At 37.4% G+C, this 14374-nt stretch overlaps 1 protein-coding gene across 6 annotated transcripts in view; it reads right to left on the minus strand.

Annotated features, from left to right (window-relative positions):
- TMCC1 (transmembrane and coiled-coil domain family 1) overlaps window positions 1-14374 on the minus strand; it is a 232902-nt gene that overhangs the window by 141391 nt on the left and 77137 nt on the right. The window lies entirely within an intron of this gene.

Here is a 14374-nt window from a genome sequence, read left to right on the forward strand (position 1 = left end):
TCTATATCAAAAGTCTCTCAAACTTCTGTTCTAATAAAAGCCTCTTTAAAGGGGAATTAATGGAGTAAACATGAAAGACTGAACATACTTACCTTGGCTTTCTACTAAAATTAAATGATAAAATGCATACACCCACAAAGGCAGAGAGAACTAGAGAGGACACAGCAGTAGGTAAGAGATGTCAATAAAATTTTGTAAGGTGAAAGACAGATGGTCCGGTAACAAATGACTTAGCCTTCAGCTTTTCTCCGGTCAGGTAAGTGTTTGGCAGGGTGGTAGGTGGTGTGAGGAAATCACTAAGAAGCAAGCCGACTTATGCTCAAACTACATAAAGGTCAGGACTTAGACAGGTATTAGGGTCTCCTTTAAAAGCAAGGGCATAGAGTTGGGCCTGAAAATAGAAGAATTGATTAAAAGTATTTATAATAAGCAGCTGGATCAGCAGATCATTCTCCTAACACACACCTGATCAGTCCAGAGGTACAATTTCTGATGAAACTGAAACAAGGGACTAGAAGGATTCCAGACTGAGAGACTCTAGATGCAGCTAGGGCTGGGGTGGGGTGGCATTCTGAGGACAGAAGGATTAAACTGATAGACGAGAATTTCAGTTCTCTTCCCCATCTTCCAGAACAGATGCAGCCAGGCTTATTACCATTGCCATCATCCACCTACACCAAAAGGCAAGGGTTTGAACAATTCCTCTGGAAACCAGACTGAAGAAAAGATCTATACGCGCTGACAACTGGAGGGGTCTCCAATAAAATGGATCTCTGCCTAATTACTCCATGGTAAAAACCATCAACCTACAAAAGCCTTCACAGAGGAGAGCTTCCCAGAGCATTTTAATGCCTCTCTCAAATAAGAAGAGAAAGCCATGGATGACTAGACTTTTGAGAAAAGCCTCTAACAAAGAAGACAGAGACTAAAACAAACGCCCAGAAAAAAAGAAACTCCAAAGAAACAGAAACAATATAGGAAGCAAAAGATATTTTCAGAGACAAAAGAAAACAAAATCTATAAAACAAGAACAGAATGTAATGAAAAAAAAAGTATTCACAGAAGAGGGAAAAAAATTAAAAAGATAGAAAAAATATTTAATAGAAGGATTGGGAAATAAGTTTTAAGGAAATTTCCCAGAAATTAGAATAAAAGAAAGAAAAACATAAAACAAAACTAAAGACTAGATCAGGAGATCCAATCTTTGACTAACAACAACAACAACAAAAAAAACACAAATTAAGTACGGAAAAAGATTAATATAAATGAACCATAGCTATATGCAATAACATGGATCAACCTCAGGCATGTTATTTTTGGATAAAAGCAAGTCATAGAAGACTACATAAACTATAATACCATTTTATAAAATCCCCAAACAAGTACAACTAAACAATAGTTTGTTTAGGGTCGCATACATATATAATTAACTACCTTTTAAAAAGTAAAGTGAATGAAATACAAAATTTTGGACTGTAGGAGAATGACATATGGTTCCAGGAGCACAGTGATGGTAATGTTCCCATTCTTAAGTTGTGTGGTCACTTCATAGGTCATTTGTTTATTATTGTGTATCACAGCTTACATAAAGTTTTTTTAATATGAATAAAATATTACATAATTAAATTTTTAAACAAAATCAGCTTTCCTCCAGTCAGGTAAGTGCTTGGCAGGTAAGTGAGAGGTGTGTGGGGAAAGTAAATTTTTGGTTTTTATGGAATAAATATTTATATAAAATAGTTCTCTAAAACAAATGTTTCAAGATCCAATCTTTAAGTTTTCCAGATTAAAAGGATCCACAAGCATCCAGCCCAACAAATGCCAACAAGACTCACACCAAGGAACATCTTTGTAAAACCTCGGGACAATAAAAAGACATCTTAAAATTCTAGAGAAAAAAAACAGATGTTATCCAAAGGATCAAGAACCAGTATGGCATCAGATTTTTCAATACCAATACTAGCAACCAGAAAATAAAGACACAATGCTTAAAAATTCTATGGGGAAATTATATCCAACATAAAATTCCACACCAAGTCAATGAAGTATTACAGTAAATGAAGTTTTAGAGTAAAATAAAGGAATTTTATAGACTGGTGATGGGTAGTAAGGAGGGCACGTATTGCATGGTGCACTGGGTATTATATGCAACTAATGAATCAAAGAATTTGCATCAGAAACCAGGGATGTACTGTATGGTGACTAACATAATATAATAAAAAAAAGAAAAAAAGGAATTTTGAAATGGTTTTTTTGTTTGTTTGTTTGTTTTTTTGTAGAGAGAGAGGGTGTGTGAGTGTGTGTGCAAGTGGGAGGGGGCAGAGGGAGAGGGAGAGAGAGAATCTTAAGCAGGCTCCACACTCAGTGCAGACCCCAAATGAGTGTGGGCTCTACCTCACGACCCTGAGATCATAACACGAGCCAAATCAAGAGTCAGACACTTAACTGACTGAGCCACCCAGGAGCCCCAAAATGGGCATAATTTCTAAAAAATTATCTCCTATGCATCCTTTTTTACAAGTCTCCTGGAGAATGTGATTCATGAAAAGAAAGGAATAAAGCAATAAAGAAGACAACATTAAATCAAAGAAACAGGGAATCCGTTATTTATTAACAGATGAAGGGAGTTCCAGGACAAAAGGTGTGCAACAGTCTTTTAAAGTAATCCATTCAAACTGGAGGAGAAGTGAGGGCATCAAGAAGATGAAACTGAGAAGAACAAACAGTATTTTTTAAAGTATTCAGAAGATCTGCAGCTCTATCAGAACTTGGAAATGACCCAATTACAGCTAGAAAGAACAATCAAAACTGAAGCAGTTAACTCCAGAGACAACAAAAAACTGTATAGAAAGGAAAATGTAATCATGTTGTACTTACAAGGTTCAGGCTTTGGAATAGAGCAAATTTGCCACCCCATAATGTACCTCTTTGGCATGTGGATGATTCTAGGCTGATAATTTTTAAGAATCAGAGGCTCACAAAGAAACTTTGATCTTCCCCCCAAATGCCTAAAAGAATTTAGATAAAGGACCTGATCTAGGAAGGGAGCTACTTGGTGTGGTAGACGGAAGGACTCAGCAAAGTCTGTTTGCTACAATTCCTCTCTATGCCCCATTGGATCTGTCTGATCCAGCAAACATTTGTTACCAAACATTTACTCTTTTTCATTTTCTTGTGAATTGTCTTCCTTTCCATTGAAGTCCCAGGCCCCTACCCATTTCTCCTTAGCTCTGGATGGCATTTAAGCCTCAACTGCCTGACTGCCTGTGGATCTCATTCTTATGGAGTCCTCACACATATGTAATTAAGCATGATTTTCTCCTGTTAACCTGCCTCACGTCAATTTAAATTTTATACCAGCCAAAAGAACCCTGAAGGAGAGAGGACAAATTTTGACTCCCCTATAGTTTTGGTATAGTTGGCAAGATCTTCACTGCCTGGAAAACTTGCTCCTAAGACTGATGCAGATAAAGAGATCCTGGAACCTCTGACAAAAGCCAGCAGAAGGTAAGATTCTTACCATATCAGCCTTCAAGATCTCTATCTGCAGGGTCCGGTGTAAGTGAAAGTGGTGAAAGTCCTCTCTCTCTCTCAAATTTAGATTAGCAGGAGAAAATATCTGTGGAAAATATTTGGGCACAATAACTAGTAAATTTGACAACGAGTACTCTTGATTTTTTATTGATCCTATAACTCTCCAAGATGGTCACTGTTTTTTTGTCTCAGTTGTGTCATTTGTTGTAAGGAGTAAAAACCATAGGATAGAGCACAGGCATATGTCCTATAAGCCTGCTTTTCAAGCTGGCCTCAGAGACTGGTCAGTTCACAGTTCTCACCAGACCATCACCTGTTTACACAAACTTTGCTGTGGGTCCCCCTAAGTAAAAACTAGATGAGGCTTTTCATTTCATTTTGTTACTATGTCCTGAAAGCTTGGCTTTGTGACTAGTGAAAATATTCTCTCTGGTCTCTGGAGGGTGTACTTAGTGGGGTACACCTCAGGAGCCAAATAGACCAGGGTTCCCAGACATGAAGTCACAAGCCACCCCACATGGGTCCCTTTGGCATCTCAACCTTCATCGCTTTGTCAGTGCTGGAAAAGCCCCATTCCAGTAGCACCTGCCTGGTGTCACAGATTAGGGGGTTTGTGACCAGAAGCATCTCATGTTCCTGTAAGAGATGGGAGACACTATTTTCGTTACACCATCCTTATTTGCCTGTGAGATAAGGCCTCTGCTTTCTTAGACTGTCTGTGGAAGTGAACTCTCCGGACCTTGTAAGGGCTGCATATTTTACACTCTCTTCTGCGATGCTTTGTACATACTTCGCTGAGCCATAAGAAGGTTTACTGGTTTGAGTCGCTGTTGAGATTAATAGATCCTACTCATCAAAGGCCAGATGATCCAATCTTTTGAATTGGAAAAAAATATATTTAAAAAATTTTAAAGAGCTCTCATCCTGAACAGTTATCTTATTGGCACCTGTAGAAAGACCAACTAAAAAGTGCACACAAAGAAATATAATGGCTTAGCCTTAGGGACTCCTTTCTACAAAATGAAAGAACAGAAATTATAACAAAAATTAAACTCTACATCCAACATAAATTCCCCCTTAAAATCCAAAGAATTTAGCACACCTGGGAATTTTATGTCTAAGAACTACAGTCCAGGAAATTGTAGCTACCTTTAAAACAAAGTGTGGGGGGAAGCCAGCAAAATCTTACTAAGATGGTTTTGAGTCCTAATAGCTTGGCTTGGCTTTCTGCCTGCCTGGGACAGGGCAGGCAATGGATTCTTTCTTTTGGCTATCTTTGGGAGAGATTGGATCTTAGGAAGGTAGTAACCTTTTGCATGCTCTTTGAAGATGCCTCTTGAGTCCATGAAGTTGTTCAGTACTACCAGAAATATTATTGTTTGTCCCAGATAAAAACTGACAAGATATTTAAAAGGATTTTAAGGGCGCCTGGGTAGCTCAGTCAGTTAAGCGTCTGCCTTTGGCTCAGGTCATGATCCCAGGGTCCTGGGATCGAGTCCCACATTGGGCTCCCTGCTCCTTGCTCTGACTGCAGCTCCCCCTACTTGGGAGCTCACTCTCTCTCTCTCTGACAAATAAATTAAAACTTTAAAAATAAATAAATAAAAGCATTTTAAGTAGCTCTATGGTTGAAGCTGATCAGAAATTAGAAGCTTATATTCAAAACCCAATAGGACTTTCTTTTATTCTCCTCTGCTAAGCTAAAATAAAATATGTATCTAAAGGGAAAAGAGCAATTTGTAGATAATGTAATTGAATGTGCAGATCAGCCCCCTGATATCATTTAGGCTGCAACCCAATTCTTTGGGAAAAAAAATGAGAGCAGCTGTCCTAATCTTACAAATCTTTGCAAAACTAAAAAAGGCTCTACAGGCAATCCAAAGTCTATCAATTCTCTTCTACCAATTTTAAAAGCTCCCCTATTTATCTCAAAATGCTTGTGAATTATTGGCCTTAGTAAACCAAAGTCCTTCTTCGAAGAACTTGCCTCCCTTCTCAGTCTCTTAAAGGTGTAACTCTTGCCAGGTCTTTGAAATGTAAACAACCTGGGAGGTATCTAAAACAATGCCCACACTCCCCTAAGACTAAAGGGGGGGGGGGAAGGAGGTAAAGATGACTTTTAGACGCCTGGGTGGTTCAGTTAAGCGCCCGCCTTGCGGCAGGGCTGTGATCCTAGGATCCTGGGATCAAGTCTCACATAGGGCTCCTTGCTCAGTGGGGAGCCTGCTTCTCCCTCTGCCTGCCGCTCCCCGTTTGTGCGCGCTCTCTGACAAATACATAAATAAAATCTTTTTTATTTTTATTTTTTTTTAAGTACAAGCTGCAAAGAGGGCTCTCTTGCCCAAACTTTAGACCACAGCCTCCTTCCAGGGACAAATACAATCTTAAATGTCTTCTCCACAAACAGTAAAGGACTTTGGCCATCTGAGCAAGTAAACTTTTATTCCAACTGTTATTTATAAACTTGTGAGTTTTATATTTTTTTAAAACAGAAGCTCTAAAATCTGTTTGTCCATATGTATGTCTATGTGTGTACATTATATATATGGTATACAGATATTTCCCTACCTCTGGATGGTATTCCCAACATTAATTTGCAAAAGATCTCTATATAATTGACTTAAAGATGAGTGCTTATATAAATTCACTATTTCCAAACTCTCAGAACCATACCCAAATGCTTTCCAAGTTCATATGATCTGGGAAAACTCTTTGGTAAATAAAAACTAGTTTAAGTTTGTTGGTTTAATTAATACAGACATGTCTTTAGAGTTATCAACATTAATTATTTTTACTCTACTTAGGTTTACTAATCAAGTAAGTTCATGTTATATGTCTTACAAAATTTGTCAATAAGAAAAGTAGCTTGGATGAAAGCTGGCTTTATCTAACGTCTCATGAAGTTTTTGTGACTAACGTAACCATCAATGTTGAAAGCAAATGATTTAGACAGATATAAGTGAGACAGGAATTTTTAGGTGAACTTTTTAGGAATAATTATGTTTTATGGTACGTGTACTTAAAAATAGTTTCCAAAATATTTTTGGCAATCTAAAACTTTATAAAGTTTTGCTAAATTAAATGATAGAAATTCACTGAATATTTAGATTATTTCCAAATAAAATAAAATAATGAAACATTAATTACTGAACATAGGTTTATCTACTTTTGGCTCCCATATTACAGAAAACTAAAGATAAGTTTGGGTCTGTTAGAAAACATGTCTTATGCTTTACTGATAGAATGTACTATGAAGGAGCATAGGTTCCTAGAAATTGTGAAATGTATTCACGAATTTGCCAATCTAAAGAATGCTGGTGTAAAAGTTCACAATTGCTCGCTACAGGTATAACTCAGAGATACTGAAATCTCAGTACCATACCACGGCAATATAGTGAATACCATAATAAAGTGAGTCAAATGAATTTTCCAGCTTCCCAGTACATATAAAATTAATGTTTACACAATACTGTAGCCTCAAAATCATCCATAAGGGCTGGAATCAACTTCTTCCATAAGGCTATAGCTGTCCCAGATAGTGATTCCTTTGGTGGATCTGGGCAAAGTCAATTGAAAACCTTCTGGAAAGGATTCACCATTCTAGATGCCATTAAGAACATTTGTGATTCATGGGAAGTGGTCAAAATATCAATATGAACAGGAGTTTGGAAGAAGTTGATTCCCACCCTCATGGATGACTCTGAGGGGTTCAAGACTTCAGGGGAGGAAGTAACTGCAGATGTGGTGGAAACGGTAAGAGAACTAGAAGTAGAGCCTGAGGATGTGACTGAATTGTGGCAACCTCATGATCAAACTTGAACATATATAGACTCATACACTATCATTTTTCAGATTCTGAGAGCTCTCACAAACAAATGTTTTTTCCACCATATCTAATCCAAGGAAAATTTATTTTAACCTTCATGTCTATCATTAAAACATTAAAAAAAAAAAAAGCCACTACAGAGTTCTAATAATCAGAACTCTGTATTCTGTTTCCTTTCTGAGGCAACCATTTTTAAACTTTTAACTTTTTATACTGGAATTTATTTAAATATTTTCTAAATAACATGCTTATGCCATTTGTTTCTGTTGTAGATAGTATCTGTTGATTTCTTACAATGAAGATGATGATTAAGCTCTCTTTTCTCTCCCGCCCACATCTTATTAAAATTTTAGATAAATTTTGATAAACTTCCCATAGGAAGTCAGGCAGCTGAGGCTTATATGCCATCCAGAGCTAAGATCACCACCTCCTGAAATGAGTTTAACTGAACTGACCTATTGTCAGGACTGTGACTGATTCACTGAGATGAAACAATCTACCAACTCAACTTCAGGACTGTAGGGGAGCAAAATCTTCCACACCAAAATATTTCTCTTTGGCATGTGGATGATTCTAGGCTGATAATTTCTAAGAATCAGAGGCTCACAAAGAAACTTCCACCTTTCCCCCACAATGCCTAAAAGAATTTGGATAGAGGACCTGCTCCAGGAAGGGAGCTATCACCACAGGTAACTACAGTGTAACCTGAACTTGGTGTGGTAGACAGGGAGGGACTTTTAGCATAAAAGTCTGTTACAATTCCTCTCTATGCCCCACTGGATCTGTCTGATCCAGCAAACATTTGTTTACCAAACATTTACTCTTTTTCATCTTCCTATGAATTGTCTTCCTTTCCTTTGAAGTCCCAGACCCTTACTCACTTCTCCTTAGCTCTGGATGGCAAATAAGCCTCAGCTGCCTGACCTCCTATGGGCCTCATATTCTTACGGAGCCACCTTACTTAAATAATGAAATATGATTTTCTCCTATTAATATGTCTTATGTCAACTTAATTCATAGACCAGCCAAAAGAACCTCAAAGGACAGAGGAAAATTTTCCATTCCCCAACAATGTAAAAATATTTACATTGGCATATGTAAACAGTTTATCAAAATTTAATTAAAATTTTAACAAGATGTGGGCAGGAGAGATAAGAGAGCTTAATCATCATCTTCATTGTAAGAAATCAACAGATACTATCTACAACAGAAACAAATGGCACAAGCATGTTATTTAGAAAATATTTAAATAAATTCCAGTATAAAAAGTTAAAAGTTTAAAAATGGTTGCCTCAGAAAGGAAACAGAATACAGAGTTCTGATTATTAGAACTCTGTAGTGGCTTTTTTTTTAATGTTTTAATGATAAACATAAAGGTTAAAATAAATTTTCCTTGGGTTCGATATGGTGGAAAAAAACGTTTGTGAGAGCTCTCAGAATCTGAAAAACGATAGTATATGAGTCTACAGAAACTCCTTCACAAAAAATTTAAGCAAATTTGTAAGCAAGTAGAATGTTTTATACTTCTAATTGTGCTGAAAAGCAAATAGACGACCTTTAAATTCTTGGTTTCAACAATTCTCTGAAAGACTAAGGACAAAGATATGTATCCGAAATAATATTAATTTCTTAACTTAATTTGTTCCTGCAGCTTATTGTTGGTCTAAGGTCACAATTCAGTCTTCCTTTGTCAAAATGTTTTTCAGAGTTTCCAGCTGCAATTTCAAAAAAACAGTACTAGGACAATACGGAATTGTGAAGCTACAAACAGCGAATGATAAGAGATAAAAGCTAAGAGGAAGAAAAAAAATCCCAAGGGTTCTAATCTTTAAGGGGAGTAAGTCTCTACAGAAAAATATGGACTTAAAACATTCAATCATACAAAAAAGAATGGCTCTGATATTTTCACATTAAGCATATGATATGTAATAAATATGTGATTAATAATAAATATTCTTTGGTCTTCCATCCCAGTTATTGGCTCATAGCTCCCCAAACTCTTGGAATTTTCTAAGAATTAAGAGCAAAGGGAGCATCTTTTGGTCTTTTGTCCTGATCCTGAAATAGCTTTGGAGCATAAAGGGGACATATTATTCAAAACAAGCCCCCATTCAACCACACCTGATTTTATGTTTATGAGGTGACTTGTGGAAAGCCCCTAGTTAACCACAGGATGGGAGCTGGTTGCCAGGGGAACCAACCATGTAATTAGAGGTGGAACTTTCAGCCCACAACCCCTCACCTCCAAGGAGTAAAGAGGGACTGAAGATTGTGATCAATCACCACAGGCCAATGATCTCATCAATCATGTCTATGTAATGAAGTTCCCACAAAAATCCTTTAACTATGGGGTTCTGAGAACTTCCAGGTTGGTGAAACACAAAGGGTCTGGGAAGAAGACACACCTAGAGGGCATGGAAGCTCTGCGCCTCTTCCCATATACCTTGGCCTTTGCATCTCTTGGCCATTCTGGAGTTACATCCTTTTAAAATAAACCTGTAATCTAGTAAGTAAAATATTTTCCTGAGTTCTGTAAGCCTCTCTAGCAAATTAATGGAACCCAAGGAGCGAATGGTGGGATCATTTGATCTATAGCCAGCTGGTCAAAGCACAGGTGAAAACCTGGATTCACCAATGGCAGCTGAAGTGGGAGGGGAAGCAGTCTTGTGGGTCTGTGCCCTTAATCTGTGGGATCTGAAGCTATCCTCAGATAAGGTCAAAATTGCATCAAATTGTGGGACACTCAGCTCGTATTGCAGAGAAGTGCTTGGTCTGGATGGAAAAAACCACATATCTGGTGACCAGAAGTAAAGTGCAGTTTATGCTGTAGTAAAGGACAGATGCAGAAGAATGTTTTTTCCTTATATAAACATCAATTCCTCTTGCAAAGATTTTTTTTTTTTGGCAGTTTCAATGGTAGCTAATTCTTTTTTACCTAATTTTTAGGTAAATCCCACTAAAAGAGGAAAAAAATAACTACTCAGTAAACATAGTCTATATGTGATAAAGTGTGAGGCCTCTAAATAGGAAAATTTTTTATTCAATAGATTTTATTTAGTAAAACACTACAGCTACAAATCCTTACAATGATGAAAACAAGATACGACAGTCAAGCTTGTTTTGAATTTCTGTACCAATCCACAGATCTCTGCACCCGAATGCAATGAAAGGTAAGGACATAGAACTAGGAGCAAAAAACAAGGGATATACATCCCAAACCAGTATGTAGACCCAAGGCCAATAATTTATACTGTGGCCTAAAGTCTCCTGAGCTGTAATCAGATCATAAAATCTTTATTCCCATTCTCGCAAAGCTCAACTTCTGACAACAGAAAACAGCCTGAATTCCATCTTTTTGCCAAGAAACTTAAGCACAATCACCTTATACTTGAAAGCCCTCTGGGGGAACATTTCTAAGAATAAATTAGCCTCACAAGTATTTATCTGCTTAAACTTAATTTCATTCTGTTTGGTGTAACTCATCACAAATTTTGTAAAGACATTGTGTGACACGCAAGGAATATGGAGAATGGAAAGATGCTTATCAGAGAAATGTTTCTAATCGTAAACAATCAGTTTCAATAGCAAAATGGGTAGATTGTTTCTTCAGCCATTTTGCATCTTTGTACCAGACAACAGTTCAAAGCAAAAGAAAACATGGACACTGTTCTTTAACCTTGAAGAAAGAATGTATAGTTGTGTCCTGAACAATCTACAATAGTTGAAAACAAGTTCAAAGTTGTTGGAAAGCCTCTGGTGAGCTAAAGTCAGAAAAAATGTTTAAGATATTCTACTCTTACACTATGATAGGGTGGTTACTTAGATGTGTATTTGCATAGCCACTTAGCATATGAGACTTTCATTAATAAACCAAGCATATGCTCCCCAGGATTGTATTATGTTCTATAACCTTCTATTTCACTAAAGTTCTAGAAAACATTTCCCACAGAACATCCATATGGGGTAGGTTATACAGATCTTCAGTTCCTGTGATATACTACTTCTATTATTAAGATTCCTATAAAGAAATGCTGAGAAATAAACATCAGAATTAGTACTCTCTTTCACTTTTATGGCCATTCATTCTGCGGTTTTTATATTTTAAAAAGAAAAGTGCTCCTGAAAGGGAAATCTCAACAAATACAGGATTAGCCATTTAAAAATATCTCAAGTTCTGGTGATTCCAGCATTCGACTCTCTTAGACTCACTGGAGCAGAAGGGCTTCTGCCTCTATGCGAACAATGAGAGAGAACAGGGTATTTCATAAACGAGGAAAGAAGAAAACCACCACCACTACAGAGAAACCTAAGTAGGTACTCTGTAGCACAATACTCAAATCAAGTATAGTGAAAAAGCTGTTAAGTTTATTGCTGGCTTATCTTTGCTAACTGGGTTTCACAAAACCATCCCCTCACCAAAAAGGAAAAAGAAAAAAGAAAAAGGAAGGCAGGGATGGATACTAAAGTTTTTGTTTTTACGGTGATACAATTTTGAGCTTAAAAAAGTAAAGTTGGGGCGCCTGGGTGGCACAGCGGTTAAGCGTCTGCCTTCGGCTCAGGGCATGATCCCGGCGATCTGGGATCGAGCCCCACATCAGGCTCTTCTGCTATGAGCCTGCTTCTTCCTCTCCCACTCCCCCTGCTTGTGTTCCCTCTCTCTCGCTGGCTGTCTCTATCTCTGTCGAATAAATAAATAAAATCTTTAAAAAAAAAAAAAAAAGTAAAGTTATTCAATTATATTGCAGAACAAATTGTTTTTAATGAAATAGTACTTATATCTTTTAGCGGGAATCTATCTACTAAGTCATCTAAGATATTATACACTTTAGAATAATTGTTCACTCTAAACTTGCTTTCATGTTCTCTTTCTCCCTGCTTCTCTCTTTTTATTCGGTATAAAGCAGCAGAGTAAAAGTTTGTTGATAAAGTTCATTGTTGGAATTCCTTACTTATGTATTTACTCTTCCATATAGTCAAGGTATAGGCTTACAAGAGGCCTTAAAACTTTTTCCTATGTGGAGACGGCTTGAGAATCAGAAATCATCAAATTTCTTTTTTTTTTTTTTTAAGATTTTATTTATTTATTTGACAGAGATAGAGACAGCCAGTGAGAGAGGGAACACAAGCAGGGGGAGTGGGAGAGGAAGAAGCAGGCTCATAGTGGAGGAGCCTGATGTGGGGCTCGATCCCAGAACCCGGGATCACGCCCTGAGCCGAAGGCAGACGCTTAACCGCTGTGCCACCCAGGCGCCCCAGAAATCATCAAATTTCTAAAGAAGACAGCAGGAGAAGTTCTGAGCAGAAGGTCTGAATGAAGAAGTTGAACAATTTCCCAGTGTAGTCCTGTTCCAGATCTTCATTCACAGGCTAACTTTCCTACAGTGCTTCAAATTTAAATGCTCCACCTATGAATTCCTATCTATAGTCACAGAATTTAGGAGTATCAAAGGTTGTTTAGTTCAGCTGGACTGTCAACTGGAGTCACAGGTATTTCCTACAACATGCATGATGTTTGGTTCTCCAGCTTTTGCCTAATACTCCCAAGGCAGCCTACCTCAAAACTGGACGGTTCTGCTGTAAAATCTGTTCTTATATTGTGGTTAGCATCACATTCCTAAGGTAAATATAAATGATCTTCATATTATCCAAAAAATCTTTAGAGGAAAGTTATTCTACCTTTTAATCTTGATCTAAATCTAGGATACATGCACCCCCGTATGTATGCAAGACAATCCAATGGACTGTGGTAAGAAAACATTATAACTTCCATTTACATTACTATCTCATCCTTTTATTTTTTGTTATGTGATGCCTGTAATTTATAGGAACAACTATATGTGCACGATTTATAACATAAAAATATCAGAGATACACTCTAGGTATGGGTGAGCAAAATAATTTGGAGGCCACTACTATAGACAGTTAATATCCTTTATTTAAATAAAAAAATATTAGGTCATAGGGAACCTAGCTATATGATTATGGATCCAAGGTAGATATTAAATGCTCATCATCACTGTATCATGAACCATGTATAAATAAATATTCAGGGGCGCCTGGGTGGCCCAGCGGTTAAGCGTCTGCCTTCAGCTCAGGGCGTGATCCCGGCGTTATGGGATCGAGCCCCACATCAGGCTCCTCCGCTATGAGCCTGCTTCTTCCTCTCCCACTCCCCCTGCTTGTGTTCCCTCTCTCACTGGTTGTCTCTATCTCTGTCGAATAAATAAATAAAATCCTTTAAAAAAAAATTTAAAAATAAATAAATAAATAAATAAATATTCAGCATGAGAAACTAATGGCACCCAAATAAGCTTTCAAAATATCAAAATAATAAACACACTTTCTTGGCAAAAGAGTACAGAGCACTGGATTATTCAGCTCTCCTACAAGTCTACCATGCATGTGACAACTGTGTGGACACACACACACACATACATATCCACAGAAAAAAAGGAACCTATAAGGATATCTCTCATTATCTCTCCAACCTAGATCGAAAAATTAAACCCAATTTGACTAAATTTACCTACATTTAAAGGCCTAAGCTGGATTCCTCAGAATACTAACACTGGAAGTGATCCCAAGAAGACATCTAGGTCCATTTTGATTAACATTTAAAATTATATTGTTGGGGCGCCTGGGTGGCACAGCGGTTAAGCGTCTGCCTTCGGCTCAGGGCGTGATCCCGGCGTTCTGGGATCGAGCCCCACATCAGGCTCCTTCGCTATGAGCCTGCTTCTTCCTCTCCCACTCCCCCTGCTTGTGTTCCCTCCCTTGCTGGCTGTCTCTATCTCTGTCAAATAAATAAATAAAATCTTAAAAAAAAAAAAATTATATTGTTGTCCTTGAAATTAGCTTTCCAATTACAATACTATTTAGAGCATACTACCAAAATGCTTTAATAGAGTCTGATATAGGAAATACTTTAAGTTATTAAAGAAAATGTTCATGTTATAAGTAAATTCTAAAAGCAAGGCAAGGGAAAGAAGATTGAGTCTTTGGAAAGCTGCCGTA

This window comes from Ursus arctos, unplaced genomic scaffold, assembly GCF_023065955.2.
Source record: "Ursus arctos isolate Adak ecotype North America unplaced genomic scaffold, UrsArc2.0 scaffold_14, whole genome shotgun sequence".
In the NCBI taxonomy this organism is placed as follows: domain Eukaryota; kingdom Metazoa; phylum Chordata; class Mammalia; order Carnivora; family Ursidae; genus Ursus; species Ursus arctos.